At 43.6% G+C, this 17,272-nt stretch overlaps 1 protein-coding gene and 1 long non-coding RNA gene across 2 annotated transcripts in view; one reads left to right on the top strand and one right to left on the bottom strand.

The window, feature by feature from the left end:
* LOC140714750 (endonuclease V-like) overlaps window positions 1-17,272 on the bottom strand; it is a 268,236-nt gene that overhangs the window by 60,040 nt on the left and 190,924 nt on the right. The window lies entirely within an intron of this gene.
* The window catches only part of LOC140714749 (uncharacterized), a 35,804-nt gene continuing 32,279 nt past the window's right edge, over window positions 13,748-17,272 (top strand). The window contains exon 1 of the long non-coding RNA XR_012095989.1: window positions 13,748-13,925. This is a non-coding gene — a long non-coding RNA (uncharacterized lncRNA). The remainder of the gene's footprint in view (window positions 13,926-17,272) is intronic.

The following is a 17,272-nucleotide window of genomic DNA, read 5'->3' as shown; positions in this document are numbered from 1 at the left end:
ATCCCGTGGAAAAGTACATTCGTTTGATTAGTGACCTCAAATAAGCACTCTGAAATTTAGAAAACAAGTGACTAAAGTAACTGTAAGATAATTCGAGCAGCAATTTGAAGTCAAGGAAACATGCTCGTTGGATAAGGATTGGAATCAGGGTTATTGAAAGGCAATACATAACTGGCCAATGTTTGGAAGGCATGTAAACAAATGTATAAAAATGAGCCTCGTGAGATAAGCAGCACCAAAACTTTGGACACCAACAACCATAGAAGGAAGTGAGTCCTGGACCCTGCCACGATCGAGCCCCAGCCAGGTTCTTCAAGAAAGGCTAATATCTGACTACAAGTAACAGACTTTCAAAGTAACTACAAGAGTTGTGAAACTAAATAATGAATGAAGCATTTGAAAGTGTGCAGTGAATCTTTGAGTTGCCTGAAGTGTGGACACTTACCTCTGCACAATCTGGTGGTTGACTTGGATGCTCCCTCTCCACCCATGGCAGTCACGGGGCCGAGGTTCCCAGGAGTCAGTGCAAAACTTTGCTGTTGTGCAAGGAGGGGCTTTGGGTCATCTTGGATATTACACCCTATCTTCTCGGTAGTCACTTCTCAGGGGAGAACTTGGATCGGAGAGCCTTTTGGGATTCTGGTGTGGGGTATAATCCTGGGAACGAAAGGGTTAATGTTTGAGGCGCCTCTGATGGCTCTGAGCCTCTACTTGCTGGAGTTTAGAAGAATGAGAGGGATCTCACTGAAACCAATCCAATGTTGAAAGGCTTGGATAGAGTGGATGTGGAGAGGATGTTTCCTATCATTGGGGGGGAGGGGTGGCTCAAAGGTCAAGTTTAACATCAGAGAAATGTATACAATATACATCCTGAAATGCTTCTTCTTCGCAAAGCATCCACGAGAAAAGAGGAGTGCCCCAAAGAATGAGCAACAGTTAAATGTGAGAACCCCCAAAGTATCCACCCCCCAGCTCTCCCCTCCCACGTGTTAGCGGCAGCAAGCAGCAATCCCCCACTTGCCCCACCAGCAAAATTAAACGTGCATCCGTACCATTACCAAACCCGAGCGTGTGCTAAGTGATAGCGAAGACACAGACCTTGCTGTTACTCCAGAAGTTTTGCATTTCATTGGAATTCGACAACCCACAGGTTCTCTCTCTCCCTGGCAAGGGAGAGGGAGGTGTCCTCCATTTTCACCCAGAGGGCATGGCTTCAGAATAGAAGGATATCCCTTTAGATTAGAGATGAGTAAGACTTTATTTATATATTTATTTATTGAGATACAGTGTGGAATAGCCCATTCCGGCCCAGTAATCCCCCGATTTAACACAAGCCTGATCACAGGACAATTTACAATGACTAGTTAACCCACCAACCAGTACGTCTTTGGACTGGGAGGAAACTGGACCACCCAGTGGAAACCCATGTGGTCACAGGGAGAACGTACAGACTCCTTACAGGCAGAGACGGGAATTGAACCTGGGACACCTGTACTGTAAAGTGTTGTGTTTCTGTGCTGCCCTGTTAGCCAGAGGATGGTGAATCTGTGGAATTCATTACCACTGATGGACCTTGAGGTCCAGTCACTGGGAATAGTTAAGGCAGAGGTGTATAAGTTCTTAGTTAGTCCGGGTGTCAAAGCTTATAGGGAGAAAGTAGAAGAGCTGTGTGAGGGGGATAATAAATCAGACATGGTGGAATGGTGGAGCAGATGCAATGGCTTAATTCTGCTCCTATGTCTTATGGTCTTTCGCAAATTAACATGGCACTGACTGAAACGACACCAGAGAAAATGGTGCTATTGCCTTTTCAAACTGTTGCAGTTTGTGTGGTTAAAAGTGGTTGGATGCTGTTGTTGGGTAGACTAGTCAAAATTTTTACCTCTCCTCTCATAGCTAACTCTCTAGACCTTTTATTTGAAGTGAACTTGAATGTTCAGTCTACAAACTCACATCACACTCACTCCTGTGAGTTTTTAGAAGGATTTCTCAAGTTGAAAGACAAAGATCAGGAGCTCCTGATTTTCATTACTAAACAATGCCTTTTTCATTAGTGTATGTCTAGGAATAAAGAGGGAAAGACTGGTGAAAAATTCTCAGTCTGCTGTACCTCGGCTGGAATTCTTAGAAATCCCCTCCAAGAGTACCACGACCTTGTTGTAGGGTTTGGAGGCTTATGTGCCTCAATGATCTGGAGAGTTATGCTGGCTGGAGTCAGGGATTTATGATTTGGCTCTTGGTAGGCTCACGTATGTCAAACAGATCAAAAGTTAGAGGACAAACTAAGGGAGTTCCACTGGTCCTCCAGGTTCAACGGTCCAGCTCAGGGCTAACAACCCATATTGGTAAAACGAAATTCTTATAAAAACAGCAATGAAAAATCCTTCTATATCTGAGTGGCCAAGGACAGACAGAGATGGAGGACCTTCATTGCTGCCCTAAACTCCAGCAACGTAATGGGCAGTAAGTAAGTAAGTAAGACTTAGAAACCCGATAGAATCATACAGTTGGGAACCAGGTCTTTCTGCCCACTGAATCTGTGCTATCTCATCTCCACTAATCTCATTTTCATTCATTACATGCCATGTCGTATGACATATGTGATTATGGTTTTCATGACCATGATTGTTCTTGGCAAATTCTTCTACAGAAGTGGTTTGCCATTGCCTTCTTCTGGGCAGTGTCTTTACAAGACGGGTGACCCCAGCCATTAGATAGATAGATAGATAGATAGATAGATAGATAGATACTTTATTCATCCCCATGGGGAAATTCAACATTTTTTCCAATGTCCCATACACTTGTTGTAGCAAAACTAATTACATACAATACTTAACTCAGTAAAAATATGATATACATCTAAATCACTCTCTCAAAAAGCATTAATAATAGCTTTTAAAAAGTTCTTAAGTAGTTTACTTAAATACATTAATACAATCAACCCCAGCACTTTAACATATCTTACTCCTGGCGGTTGAATTGTAAAGCCTAATGGCATTGGGGAGTATTGACCTCTTCATCCTGTCTGAGGAGCATTGCATCAATAGCAACCTGTCGCTGAAACTGCTTCTCTGTCTCTGGATGGTGCTATGTAGAGGATGTTCAGGGTTTTCCATAATTGACCGTAGCCTACTCAGCGCCCTTCGCTCAGCTACCGATGTTATACTCTCCAGTACTTTGCCCACGACAGAGCCCGCCTTCCTTACCAGCTTATTAAGACGTGAGGCGTCCCTCTTCTTAATGCTGCCTCCCCAACACGCCATCACAAAGAAGAGGGCGCTCTCCACAACTGACCTATAGAACATCTTCAGCATCTCACTACAGACATTGAATGACGCCAACCTTCTAAGGAAGTACAGTCGACTCTGTGCCTTCCTGCACAAGGCATTTGTGTTGGCAGTCCAGTCTAGCTTCTCGTCTAACTGTACTCCCAGATACTTGTAGGTCTTAACCTGCTCCACACATTCTCCATTAATGATCACTGGCTCCATATGAGGCCTAGATCTCCTAAAGTCCACCACCATCTCCTTGGTCTTGGTGATATTGAGACGCAGGTAGTTTGAGTTGCACCATATCACAAAGTCCTGTATCAGTTTCCTATACTCCTCCTCCTGTCCATTCCTGACACACCCCACTATGGCCGTGTCATCAGCGAACTTCTGCACATGGCAGGACTCTGAGTTATATTGGAAGTCTGATGTGTACAGGGTGAACAGGACCGGAGAGAGCACGGTCCCCTGCGGCGCTCCTGTGCTGCTGACCACCGTGTCAGACCTACAGTCTCCCAACCGCACATACTGAGGTCTATCTGTCAAGTAGTCCACTATCCAATCCACCATGTGAGAGTCTACTCCCATCTCCGTTAGTTTGTGCCTTAAGATCTTGGGCTGGATGGTGTTAAGGGCACTAGAGAAGTCCAGGAATGTAATCCTCACAGCACCACTGACCCCATCTAGGTGAGAGAGGGATTTGTGCAGCAAATACGTGATAGCATCCTCCACTCCCACCTTTTCCTTATGATTATCAATACTCTCCAGAGATTGTCTGCCTGGAGTCAGTGGTCACATAACCAGGACTTGTGATCTGTACTATCTACTCACATAACCATCCACCACCTGCTTCCATGGCTTCATGTGACCCTGACTGGGGGGCTAAGGAGGTGCTACTCCTTGCCCAAGGGTGACCTGCAGGCTGGAGGAGGGAAGGAGAACGTTACACCTCCTTTGGTAGAGATGTATCTCCACCTTGCCACCCAAATCTCACTTTACTCTTCTCAAATTTACATCAATTCACTCTGGATTCTACAACTCAGTTGGTGCTACATAAAGAGTATTTATGCTGGTACATGGATTGGAAAGGCTTAGAGGGATATAGGCTAATTTCAGGGATATGTCAAGGTTGACAACTCAAGCGGCATACACAAGTTGGGTCAAGGAGCCTGTTTCTATGCATTGGAACTCTACGATTTACCTAGACACCAGAGGCAATTTACATTAGTCCATTAATCTATTAATCTGTACATTTTTTGGAAAGGGGCAGAGAGAGATAGCACCAGAAGTTAGGACTGAATCCATTTTCCAAAGGTCTAGAATATAAAGGCAAGGATGTAAAGCCAAGACTTTAGAAGACATTGGTCAGACTGCATTTGGAGATTCATGAACAGTTGTGGGCCCCTTATCTAAGAAAGGATGTGCTGGCATTGGAGAGGGTCTAGAGGTTTATGAGAATGATCCCTGGGAATGAATGGGTTAACATACAAGGAGCATTTGTTGGCTCAGGGCCTGTACTTGCTGAAGCGACGAGTTCAGCACAGGGAAACAGTAGTGCGATCGCTCAAGTCGAGTGTGATGTGCGCCTAAGGGGTTGGGAGTTCAGGTGGCTGGAGAGTTCGATCCAGGATCCACACATTCTAGTGCAGTGTGGGTAGAGTAAGTGGCTGTGGTTAGTAGTTGGGCCTGTTAGTCCTTCAGTCTCTCCTTTTGTAGCTCCGCTTGTTCTCTGCGGCATAGTGGAGGTCGTTTTCATGCAACACAGCTCTCTATTGAACAGATCAGCGTATGGATATTAAGCTGATTAACGATCCTTGAATGCCCGCCTTTGTGATGAAGTGCATGGCTGTGCCTAGCTTGAAGATTTTCTGTTTCATCATCCATAACAAGCAAACACACAAGCATCTGCTCCATAATAGATCTGATCTCCCCACTGCTGGTCTCTCTGGACTCTTCCTTTCTCTTTTACTCACCCCTGTGCCTTACCCGTTGCCATTCAGTCTCTTCTGCCTGATGCCTGCGGGTCTTAGAGTCCGGGCCCAAGGACTGGAGGCCTGTCCTGAGGCTGGAGATCCTGTCTGTGTGTCTGGGTGGGAGGGTGGGAAAGGACTTGTTTTGTTGTTGTTGCTGCATGTGTTGTTCTGCTGAGCATGCTGGGAAAGCAATGTAAGCACTGGAACGTGTGGTAAATCTCGCTGGCTGCCCCCAGCAATTCCTTGGGTGTGTGGGTTGTTAACGCAGACAACACATTTCACTGTTTCAATGTACATGTGATAAATAAATCAGAATCTGAATCTGCCTCCCACCCTATATTGTTTGTTCATTCCTTCCCCCATCCCTCTTCCATTCCTCATACTGTTTAAAGCCCATTACATCTTTTGAAGTCACTTTGAAGAACTCTTCATCTCATGTTCTTGATATTTATTGATTACTTATTTATTTTTTACTCTCTTTTGTATTTGCAGTTTGTTGTCTTTTGCACATTGGTTGATTATCCATCCTGTTGGGTGCAATCTTTCATTGATTCTATTGTGTTTCTTGTATTTACTGTGTATGCCCACAAGAAAATGAATCTCAGGGTTGTATATGGTGACATATGTATGTTAGATAATAAATTTATTTTGAACTTTAAACATATACACAGTTTTCCAATTCTGATAAAAGAGCATGAAACAGGAACCTAGATAATACATTTACTTTGAACTTTGAACATCTTTACATCTTTCCAATTCTAATTAAAGAGCATGGAACGGGATTCTCTCTTCCCTGATGCTGCCTGACCTGTTGAGCATTTCCAGCATTTTCTGTTTGTTATTTCAGCTTTACAGCATGTACGATCTTTTGCTTTTGTTTTTCTAGCACCTTCTGTTTCTAATTACATGTAATTAGTAATTAACTATAACTAGATTAACTGGTCATTTGTTTCTGCGCTACTGTGGCATCTTGCCATGTATTAAATTGATGTTGTGCTAGGCTCCTTGGCAACTGTTACTTTTTTCAAAGTTATTCATTGTCTGGGAAACTCTTCAGAGATTTGGTAAGAGCTTATATAAGTGCAAGCTTTTCAACGCTTTCTCTATGGATGTTGCGGCCACATAACCAGGGGCTGGTTTCCAATGGCAACATGACATTATCCCTGCTCGGTTATAATTTTACATAGATCTTTATCTTTAACAATGTTGTGAACCAAGTAAACGCACATTAAAAAGTTGGCAACAAAAACCCAAGATGTGAATATTGAGGCATATGTTATCAGCTCTGATGTACTTTTCCTATTCAGATGCATTATTCAATGCATAAATCCAATTTTCAGCCTCACAAAGTAATTGAAAGCAGAAGGCTAGACTCTTGTTCACAAATACAAGAGACGCTGGAAATCCAGAGTAATACATACATAATGCTAGAACTCAGCAAGTCAGGCAGCATCTATGGAGACGACTTAAACAGTTTATGTTTCAGGCCAAGACCCTTCACCAGGACTGGAAAGGAAACACAGAAACATAGAAAGCCTACAGCACAATACAGGCCCTTCGGCCCACGATGCTCTGCCAAATATGTACTTACTTTAGAAATTACCTGGGGTTACCCATAACCCTCTATTTTTCTAAGCTCCATGTAACAATCCAGGAGTCTCTTAAAAGATCCTATCGTATCTGTGTCCACCACTGTTGCTGGCAGCCTATTTCACGCACTCATCACCCTCTGCGTAAAAAAACATACCCTTGACATCTCCTCTGTACCTACTTCCAATCACCTTAAAACTGTGCCATTTCAGCTCTAGGAAAAAGCCTCTGACTATCCACATGGTCAATGCCTCTCATTATCTTATACACCTCTATCAGGTCACCTCTCATCCTCCGCCGCTCCAAGGAGAAAAGGCCGAGTACACTCAACCTATTCCCATAAGGCATGCTCCCCAATCCAGGCAACATCCTTGTAAATCTCCTCTGCACCCTTTCTATAGTTTCCACATCCTTCCTGTAGTAAGGTGACCAGAAATGAGCACAGTACTCCAAGTGGAGTCTGACCAAGGTCCTATACAGCTGTAACATTACCTCTTGGCTCTTAAACTCAATCCCACGATTGATGAAGGCCAATGCACCGTATGCTTTTTTAACCACACAGTCAACCTGTGCAGCAGCTTTGAGTGTCCTATGGACTCGGACCCCAAGATCCCTCTGATTCTCCACACTGCCAAGAGTCTTACCATTAACACTATATTCTGCCATCATATTTGACCTACCAAAATTAACCATCTCACACTTATCTGGGTTGAACTCCATCTGCCACTTCTCAGCCCAGTTTTGCATCCTATCAATGTCCTGCTGTAACCTCTGACAGCCCTCCACACTATTCACAACACTCCCAACCTTTGTGTCATCAGCAAACTTACTAACCCATCCCTCCACTTCTTCATCCAGGTCATTTAGAAAAATCATGAAGAGTAGGGGTCCCAGAACAGATCCCTGAGGCACACCACTTGTCACTGACCTCCATGCAGAATATAGCCCATCTACAACCACTCTTTGCCTTCTGTGGGACAGCCAGTTCTGGATCCATAAAGCAATGTCCCCTTGGATCCCATGCCTCCTTACTTTCTCAATAAGCCTTGCATTGGGTACCTTATCAAAAGCCTTGTTGAAATCCATATACACTATATCTACTGCTCTTCCTTCATCAGCATGTTTAGTCACATCCTCAAAAAATTTGATCAGACTCGTAAGGCACGACCTGCCTTTGACAAAGCCATGCTGACTATTCCTAATCATATTATGCCTCTCCAAATGTTCATAAATCCTGCCTTTCAGGATTTTTTCCATTAACTTACCAACCACTGAAGTAAGTCTCACTGGCCTATAATTTCCTGGGCTATCTCTACTCCCTTTCTTGAATAAGGGAACAACATCTGCAACCCTCCAATCCTCTGGAACCTCTCCTGTCCCCACTGATGATGCAAAGATCATCGGCAGAGGCTCAGCAATCTCCTCCTTCGCCTCTCATAGTAGCCTGGGGTACATCTTGTCCAGTCCCAGTGACTTATCCAACTTGATGCTTTCCAAAAGCTCCAGCACATCCTCTTTTTTAATGTCTATATGCTCAAGCTTTTCAATGCACTGTAAGTCATCCCTACAATCACCAAGATCCTTTTCTGTAGTGAATACTGAAGTAAAGCATTCATTAAAAACCTCTGCTATCTCCTCCGGTTCCATACACACTTTTCCATTGTCACACTTGACTGGTCCTATTCTCTCATGTCTTAGCCTCTTGCTCTTCACATACTTGTAGAATGCTTTGGGGCTTTCTTTAATCCTGATCGCCAAGCCCTTCTCATGGCCCCTTCTGGCTCTCCTAATTTCATTCTTAAGCTCTTTCCTGCTAGCCTTACAATCTTCTAGATCTCCAAGAGGTGAACAAATCAGAATAAGAAGTGGAAGGAAGGAAAGGAGCACAAACTAGAAGGGGATAGGTGAATCCAGGTGTGGGGCAAGGTGAGTGGGTGTGGGGGGGTGAAGTTCAAAGCTGGAAGGTGATAGGTGGATGAGGTAAAGGACTGGAGTCGAAGCAATCTGATAGGAGAGGAGAGTGGACCATGAGCGAAAGGGAAGGAGGTGAAGCACCAGAGGATTCCGTTACTCTTGTTCACAGGGCTTCTTAAAGGAGGAAAGAGGAGATGCAGAAAGGTGTGGGGTGGTGGGGTGTGGGGTGCAGTGGCATAGGTAGTAGCCCGGCGGACTCACAGTACCAGAGATGCAGGTTCAATCTGTGTGCAGTTTCCATGTTCCAATGTGGCATCAGTTTAAGGCAATTGGAGAAAAATACAAGGGAGATGTCAGAGGTAGGTTTTTTACGTAGAGTAAGAGCAGGGGGAATGTGCTGCCAGGGGTGCTGGTCAAGCCAGGTGCATTAGGGACATTTAATAGACTCTTTGTTAGGCACATGGATGAAAGAAAAATGGAGAGCGATGTGAGAGGGAAGCATTAGATTGATTTTAGAGTAGGTTAAGAGGTTGACAAAGGTTCAGGAACAGTTATTGCCCTCCATCCATCAGGCTCCTAAGCCACTATGGATAACTTCATCCACTTCAACTGATTCTACACAGCAATAACCTCTTACCCAATGTCAGCAAGACCAAAGAAATGATTATCGACTTCAGGAGGAAGAAACCAGAGGTCCATGAGCCAGTCCTCATCAGAGGTGGAGAGGGTCAGTAACTTTAAATTCCTTGGTGTTATCATTTCAGAAGATCTGTCCTGGGTCCAGCATGTAAGTTCCATTACAAAGAAAGCAAGGCTGTGCCTCTACTTTCTGAGAAGTTTGTGAAGATTTGGCATGTCACTTAAAACTTTGACAAAAATCTATAGGTGTGTGGTGGAGAATATATTAACTGGTTGCACCACAGCCTGGTATGGAAACACCAATGCCCTTGTATGGAAAAGCCTACAAAAAGTAGCGCTTATAACCTAGCCCATCACAGGTAAAGCCTTCCCCACCACTGAGCACACCTATATGGAGTGTAGTCATAGGAAAGCAGCATCCATCATCAAGGACCCCATCACCCAGGACATGCTCTCTTCTCACTGCTGCCATCAGGTAGAAGGTACAGGAGCTGCAGGACCCACACCACCAGGTTCAAGAACAGTTATTACTGCTCAACCATCAGGCTCTTGAACTAGAGGTGGGGGGAGTTAGTGAGAAATTAGAAGTCTGGGAGGCTCTTAAAAACCAACAGAAGGCAACTTAAAAAAGTCACTTGGAAGAAAAAGATGGAATACGGAAGTAAGCAATCCAATAATATTAAAGAGGTTATCAAAACTTTCTTCAGATACATAAGACGTAAAAGAGAGGCGAGAGTGGATATTGAACTGCTGGAAAATGACGTTGGAGAAGTAGTAAATGGGGGACAAGGAAATAGTGGATGAACTGAATAAATATTTTGCATCAGTCTTTACTGTGGAAGACACTAGCAGTATGTTGGAAGTTTGAGAGTGTCAGGGGTCAAAAGTGTGTGAAGTTGCCATTATTAGGGAGAAGATTCTTGGGAAACTGAAAGGTCTGAAGGTAGATAAGTCACCTGGACCAGATGGTATACACCCCAGGGTTCCGGAAGAGGTAGCTGAAGAGATTGTGGAGGTATTACTAATGATCTTCCAAGAATCACTAAATTCTGGAATGGTTCCAGAAGACTGGAAAATTGCAAACGTCACTCTACTCTTCAAGAAGGGAGGGAGGTAGAAGAAAGGGAATTATAGGCCAGTTAGTCTGACCTCAGTGGTTGGGAAGATGTTGTAGTCGATTATTATGGATGAAGTCTCAGGGTACTAGGAAACACTTGATAAAATAGGCCGTAGTCAGCATGGTTTCCTCAAGGCAAAAGCTTGCCTGACAAATCTGTTGGAATTCTTTGAGGAAATAACAAGCAGGATAGACAAAGGAGAATCGGTAGATGTTGTGTACTTGGATTTTCAGAAGGACCTTTGACAAGGTGCCACACATAAGGCTGTTGTTATGTGGTATTACAGGAAAGATTCTAGCATGGTTAAAGCAGCAGCTGATGGGCATGAGACAAAGAGTGGGAACAAATGGAGTCTTTTCTGGTTGGCTGTCGGTGGCTAGTACTGTTTCACAGGGGTCTGTGTTGGAACCGCTTCTTTTTATGTTATATGTTAATGACTTGGAAATGATGGCTTTCTTGTAAAGTTTACAGACAATACAAATATAGGTGGAAGGGCAACACACACAAAATGCTAGAGGAACTCTGCAGGCCAGGCAACATCTATAGAAAAAAAGTACAGTCGATGTTTCGGGCTGAGACCCTTCAACAGTCCTTTCAAGGACTCTACAACTCACGTTCTCAGTATTATTTATTTGTTGTTATTTTTACTTGTATAGTTTGTCTTCTTTTGCATAATGGTTGTTTGTCAGTCTTTGTGTGTAATTTTTCATTGATTCTATTATATTTCTTTGTTCTACTGTGAATGCTTGCAGGAAATGAATTTAAGGTGGCATATGTTTACATACATATTTGAGATATACTCTTTTCTGACGATCATCACTTTGACGTGGTGAAAAGACACATGAGTTCCTAAGTTTCTGAGAGTAATGCTGTCTGGAGTTTAGCCACCTGGTGCTTAGCTCCTGGTAGGGTCACCCATGGTGGTAAGGTCAAAGGGGAGGTTCTAGACAAAGAACAATCCAACCAGGACCTCAAGGGTGGAGCTGGAGGAAGGTTGTGACTCATTACAACAGCAGTGAAGGTGGGGGAAGGCTGTAGCAGTGAAGGGTCCCCAGTCATCTTGTATTCCATGTCACTAGACCCTGACCCCAATCTGTCAAGGACCATGTGATGGATGCCTGTGCATCAGCCTCCCCAATATTAAACTGAGTCAAGCACAGGAATTCTCCATTAATTTAATCCAGAATATATGGATTCCCGATCAGCCTCTACAGCTACCTGAGGACTCACCAAATGTCAACCTGTCAGGAGAACAACACACTCAACCCAAGAGATTGCACTAGATAGATAGATAGATAGATAGATAGATACTTTATTCATCCCCATGGGGAAATTCAACTTTTTTTTCCAATGTCCCATACACTTGTTGTAGCAAAACTAATTACATACAATACTTAACTCAGTAAAAAATATGATATGCATCTAAATCACTATCTCAAAAAGCATTAATAATAGCTTTTAAAAAGTTCTTAAGTCCTGGCGGTAGAATTGTAAAGCCTAATGGCATTGGGGAGTATTGACCTCTTCATCCTGTCTGAGGAGCATTGCATCGATAGTAACCTGTCGCTGAAACTGCTTCTCTGTCTCTGGATGGTGCTATGTAGAGGATGTTCAGAGTTATCCATAATTGACCATACTACTACTACTTTGAGAATAAATTTACTTCGAACTTTCTGCTGGGTGATCTGGTTTCCTCCCACAACCAAGTGACATGCAGATTGGTAGATCAGTAGTCCAATATAAATTGCACCTTGTATGTAGGAGAGTGGTAGAAACTGGGATAAGATGAGGGGAAAGTGGGAAGAACAGAAACCATAAGACCATAAGACATAGGAGCAGAATTAGGCAATTTGGCCTATTGAGTGTGTTCCACTCTTCCATCATGGCTGATTTATTATCCCTCTCAACCCTATTCTCCTGCCCTCTCCCCACAATCTTTGATGCCCTCCCGAATCAAGAACCTATCAGCCTCTGCTTAAAATTTGACTTGGCCTCCACAGCCTTCTCAGTTCTGGTCTCCTGCCTTCTCCACGTAATCTTTAACACACTTACTAATCAAGACCCAATCAATCTCCACTTGAAATCTGACTTGGGCTCCACATCCACCTGTGGCAATGAATTCCACAGACTCACCACCATCTGGCTAAAGAAATTTCTCTTCATCTCTGTTCTATATGGACATCCTTCTATTTTGAGGCTGCACCCTTTGGTCCTTGACTCCCCCGCTATAAGAAACATCCTTTCCACATCCACTCTGTCTGGGGCTTTCAATATTTGATAGGTTTAAATGAGGTCCCCTTCTTTCTTCTAAACTCCAGCGAGCACAGGCCAGAGATATCAAATTAGATAAAAGGATTAGTGCGAGTAGGTGGTTGATGTTCAACATGGACTCAATGGGCTGAAGGGCCTGTTTCCAAGCTGTATTTCTCTATGATTAAGTGCAGTTCCAGAGCTTAGAGGCTTTGGGACTGAAAGAACAGTTGAAAAAGGACCTAGTGCTTTCCCGGCGTTTATGACGAATAAACTCTTCTCAGGCTTCCAGCCGGGGTACATGTATCAATTTTAATCGACGAAGGAGCAGTTGCCTGTGGTGGTGTGATTGAAGTCAAGAATGAGCTGAAGACCAGAACCGGTGGGTTGTAGACACCTCTGGAGCTTCTGAAGCTGAGGGATATGGTAGTGAAGTGGTTAGCATGACATTATTATGGCTTGGAGGGGTGGGTAGCATTCCGGAGTTAAATTCCTGTGTTGTCTGTATGTTCTCCTCATTAACATGTCGGCTTTCCCAAGTGCTCTGGTTTTCTCCCACAGTCCAAAGATAATTACTAGGTTAACTGGTCATTGTGAATTGTCCCGTGATTAGGCTAGTGTTAAATAGGTAGGTTGCTGGGCAGTGTGGCACATTGTGTGAGAAGGGCCTGTTCTGGATGGATGGATGGGTGGATGGATGGATGGATAGATAGATGAAAAGATAGATAGATTGATATCAGACAACTGTGGAGAAATTAGCCTGTGTGCCCAGTGGAAGCAATCTCCCAAGATAGGACCTAAACAGGCACTTATCCCTGGGGCAGATGAACAGAAATTCAATGATTTGGTTGACATGACCAGCCTTTCATTGTCTTGAGTACGTAATGAGCAGCTGTTTGAAGCAAGTAGCAGCCGTTGCAGGCAGGTCTTGACTACTTTGAATAATCACCATCAACGGGGCCTCCAAGGTCTTTTATGATACGGCAGTGGCATGTAGAATTACATCCAGTGTTGGTCACAAGAACAATTAATTCACCACAATTTGCTGTCAACAGTAATTCATCCACACCGAGTTGCTAATGTTGCAACCTTCCACATAAAGCTGTAATTACTCCGTTTAAATTCGGAGCATTTTCTTTTGTAGTGAAAGATATTTACTCGGGATCAGTGAGGTAAGATTTTTTTATTGTTCAGAGGGCAATCTTCATTCTACATGTACAGCATGTCAGTGGAATTCAATTGACATTTTTCTAATATGGGCTGTTCAATTTGACACAAATCAGTTTTGGAAAGAACTCTGATCATTAGATGCAAGTCCCCACAAGCAAGGGATTGTCAACTGTGGTGTTAACATGTCAAAAGTGAGCAGTGTGGGTCAAATGAGTGGCCATCACTTTTCCTGTATCTCGGTGAACTGTGTCAATAGTGTGAGCAAAAATGAATATACCCAACTAAATCAAAAACTACAGATTAAAGGTAAATTAGAATTGTTATTAAAAGAAAGCCCTGGATTTAAATGTTGCCAAGACTTGAGGGACTAAGTTACTGGGTGAGTTTGGGCAGGCTAAGACTTTACTTCTTGGACCATAGGAGATTGAGGGATGCTCTTATGGAGGTGTGTAAAATCATGAGGGAGCATAACTGGGATGAAACACGAAGTCTTTTCCCCAGGGTCAAGGAATCAAGAACTGGAGGGCACAGGTTTAAGTTGAGAGGGGAAAGAATTAACAGGAACTTGATGCAATTATTTCCACAGAGAAGGTGGTACATACTGTACATAGAACAAGCCTGCATAAGAGCAAAATAGCGTAATACTATTACAGCACCAGTGACCTGGGTTCATTTCCACTGCTCTCTGTAAGGAATTTGTACGCTCTTCCCGTGACTGTGTGGGTTTTCTCTGGGTTCCTCACACATTCCAAAGTTGTACAGGTTAGTAGGATAATTGGTCACATGGGGGTAATTGGGTACCACGGGCTCGTTGGGCTAGAAGCGCACGTTATCATAGATAGATATAGACAGATAGAAAGATAATAGATAAATAATATATGAATACATAGATAATAGATAAATAGACAAATAGATAGATTGATAGATACATAGGCAGATATATAAATGGCCAAGGCAGGCACAATAGCAACATTTAAAAGTCCATTAGGCAGGTACATGAATAGGAAAGGTATAGAGCAGGGGTCCCCAACCTGGGGGCCCAAGGACCCTTCAGTTAATGGTAGGGGTCCATTGCATAAAAAGGGTTGGGAATCTGGTATAGAAGGATGTGAGTGGGACTAGCTTAGATGGGGCATCTTGGTCAGCAGGGATGAGTTGGGCTGAAGGGCCTGTTTCTGTGCTTTGAGACTCCATGACTCAAAATAACAAATTCAGCATCCCTCAGAATATTTTCTGAGAACGTTCCCTGCAGCAAAGTTCTGCACATCACAAGTTCCTGTACACAGCAATGTGAGAACAAGATACATTGTTTTAAGGTTGCCTGTTTGAGGTATAAATGTGGGGTGTGGTAGTATCACAGTTAACTCATTGGACTTGTAGGAGAGAACCCCCAGTGCTGGCGGGGGAATATAAACTCAAGTAACTAAACAAATGTGTATTTTTAAAGAAGCAGAGGTTCAGATTGTCATAAAATCTGGGGAAGAAAATCTGCCGGTAGATGAAAACTTTTTAAAACAATTGCGGTTGGTGGCAATCTGAAATAAAAACAGACAATTCTGTAAATACTCAGCAGGTCAGGCAGCTGCAGAAAAGCAGAGTTAATGTATCAGGTCAGAACAGAGTAAGAGAGATAAAATAGATAATTTGATGTGGAAGAGAAGACGGCAGGAGGAATGGAGAGGACAAAGGCAATATCTGCGATAGGGTGAGACCAGGTCAAATGAGTCCAGATTCAGGAAGAGTTACTATCCTACATCCATCAGGCTCCAGAACTAATTTCTTACCTGAACATTGAACTGATTTCACAAACTTTCACTCACTTTCATGGACTCTACAACTTAACTTCTTCAGAATTAATTATTTATTTTTATTATTATTATTTGAACAATTTGTCTTCTGAACACTGGTTGTTTGTCACTGTTTATATATAGTTTTTCATAAATTCTATTGTATTTCTATTTTTCCTGTGATTGCCTGCAAGAACATGAATCTCAAGATAGTATATGGTAATATATAAGAATTTTGATAATAAATTTACTTTGATTTTTGACAATTCTTATTAAGCAGCACAATAGAAGTTTGTCCTCTGGGTGTAGGAGGCACAGCAACATTTCACTTGAACTCCACTTTTGAAATTCAGCTACAGTATTTGTCAACGTGAAGTGGAGAGCAAGTTTGTAAATATAGCAGGAGTAAAGGATGTTGGGAATGGCTCGCCGCGGGAGGGGTGTGGGACAGGTGGCAGAGAAGGAGTGCCAGGGGTGACGGGTAGTGTGGGTGCAGACACACTCAGCCCTGAGACTCCAGGCAAGGCTATTTGACTCCAAACACAATTAGTTTATTGATCATTACAGAATGTCTCCCTGGTGTTTCCCACTCCCTCCCCTCTTCCTTCCCCTTCTTCCAACCATGATTTCCCTCTCGCTGGCCCCTTCCCACTCTCAGTCTACAATAGAGATCCATATCAGAATCAGGTTTATCATCAGTCACACATGCCATGGATTTTTTTTGTGGCAGCTGTAGAGTGCCTAGGATTCTTTGGCCATTGTTGGTATATGAAATTTCAATTTCCACTGTCGAGAATCTAGAGAGGTCAGCAACTTTCTCCGAAGGTGATTGGGGTTGCCTAGGACGCTCAGGTGCAGCGCCCTCTATGGAAAGGACACCAAACTGCAGCTGCCCTTGAAATCTTTGGAGGAAGAGTTCAAGGTGACAAGAGCTAGAGAGCTGATGCAGTTTTGGGAGTCCAGCCACCCAAAGGTGGCCCAGGCAGGGGTCATGATGAAGACCGGGAGGAAGAGGAGAGTGGAAGAATCTCAGCTGTGCCACAATATCCTGGTGGGGGCAGTGACCCAAGGAAGAGCTGGCCCAGGAAGCTTCCCAGTCTGCAGGTGGGACATGGCTAAGGGGAGGGAGAAGCACCAGCTGTTCCAGGAGGAAGTTAGAGCAGCTCTGGGTGAACTGAGGTCCACCAAAGCAGTGAGCAGAGCCACACCGAATCAAGTTCCCTGTCCAGGCTGCGTATGACATTTTGCCCAGCCCATCCAATCTGTATGGCTGGGGGAAGGTTGATGCTCCAGACCATCTGTTGTGGGAGTCATGTCATGGAAGCAATCTTCTTAAGAATCAGTAACAGCAAACAAACTCAACCCTCCAATCGAGCTCCCATGTTTGTGAGAGCTGGAGAGCAACCAGAAGCAAGAGAAATTACTTTAGCCAGAGGGTGGTAAATCTGTGAAATTTGTTGTCACAAGCAGCTGTGGAGGTCAAGTCACTGGGTGCATTTTAGGCAGAGATAGATAGGTTCTTGATTAGCCAGGGCATCAAAGGGTATGGGGTGAAAGCCGGG

This window comes from Hemitrygon akajei, chromosome 22 (assembly GCF_048418815.1).
Source record: "Hemitrygon akajei chromosome 22, sHemAka1.3, whole genome shotgun sequence".
Lineage (NCBI taxonomy): Eukaryota > Metazoa > Chordata > Chondrichthyes > Myliobatiformes > Dasyatidae > Hemitrygon > Hemitrygon akajei.
The sequence above is the reverse complement of the archived record's forward strand: the minus strand, read 5'-3'. Positions and strand labels throughout refer to the sequence as shown.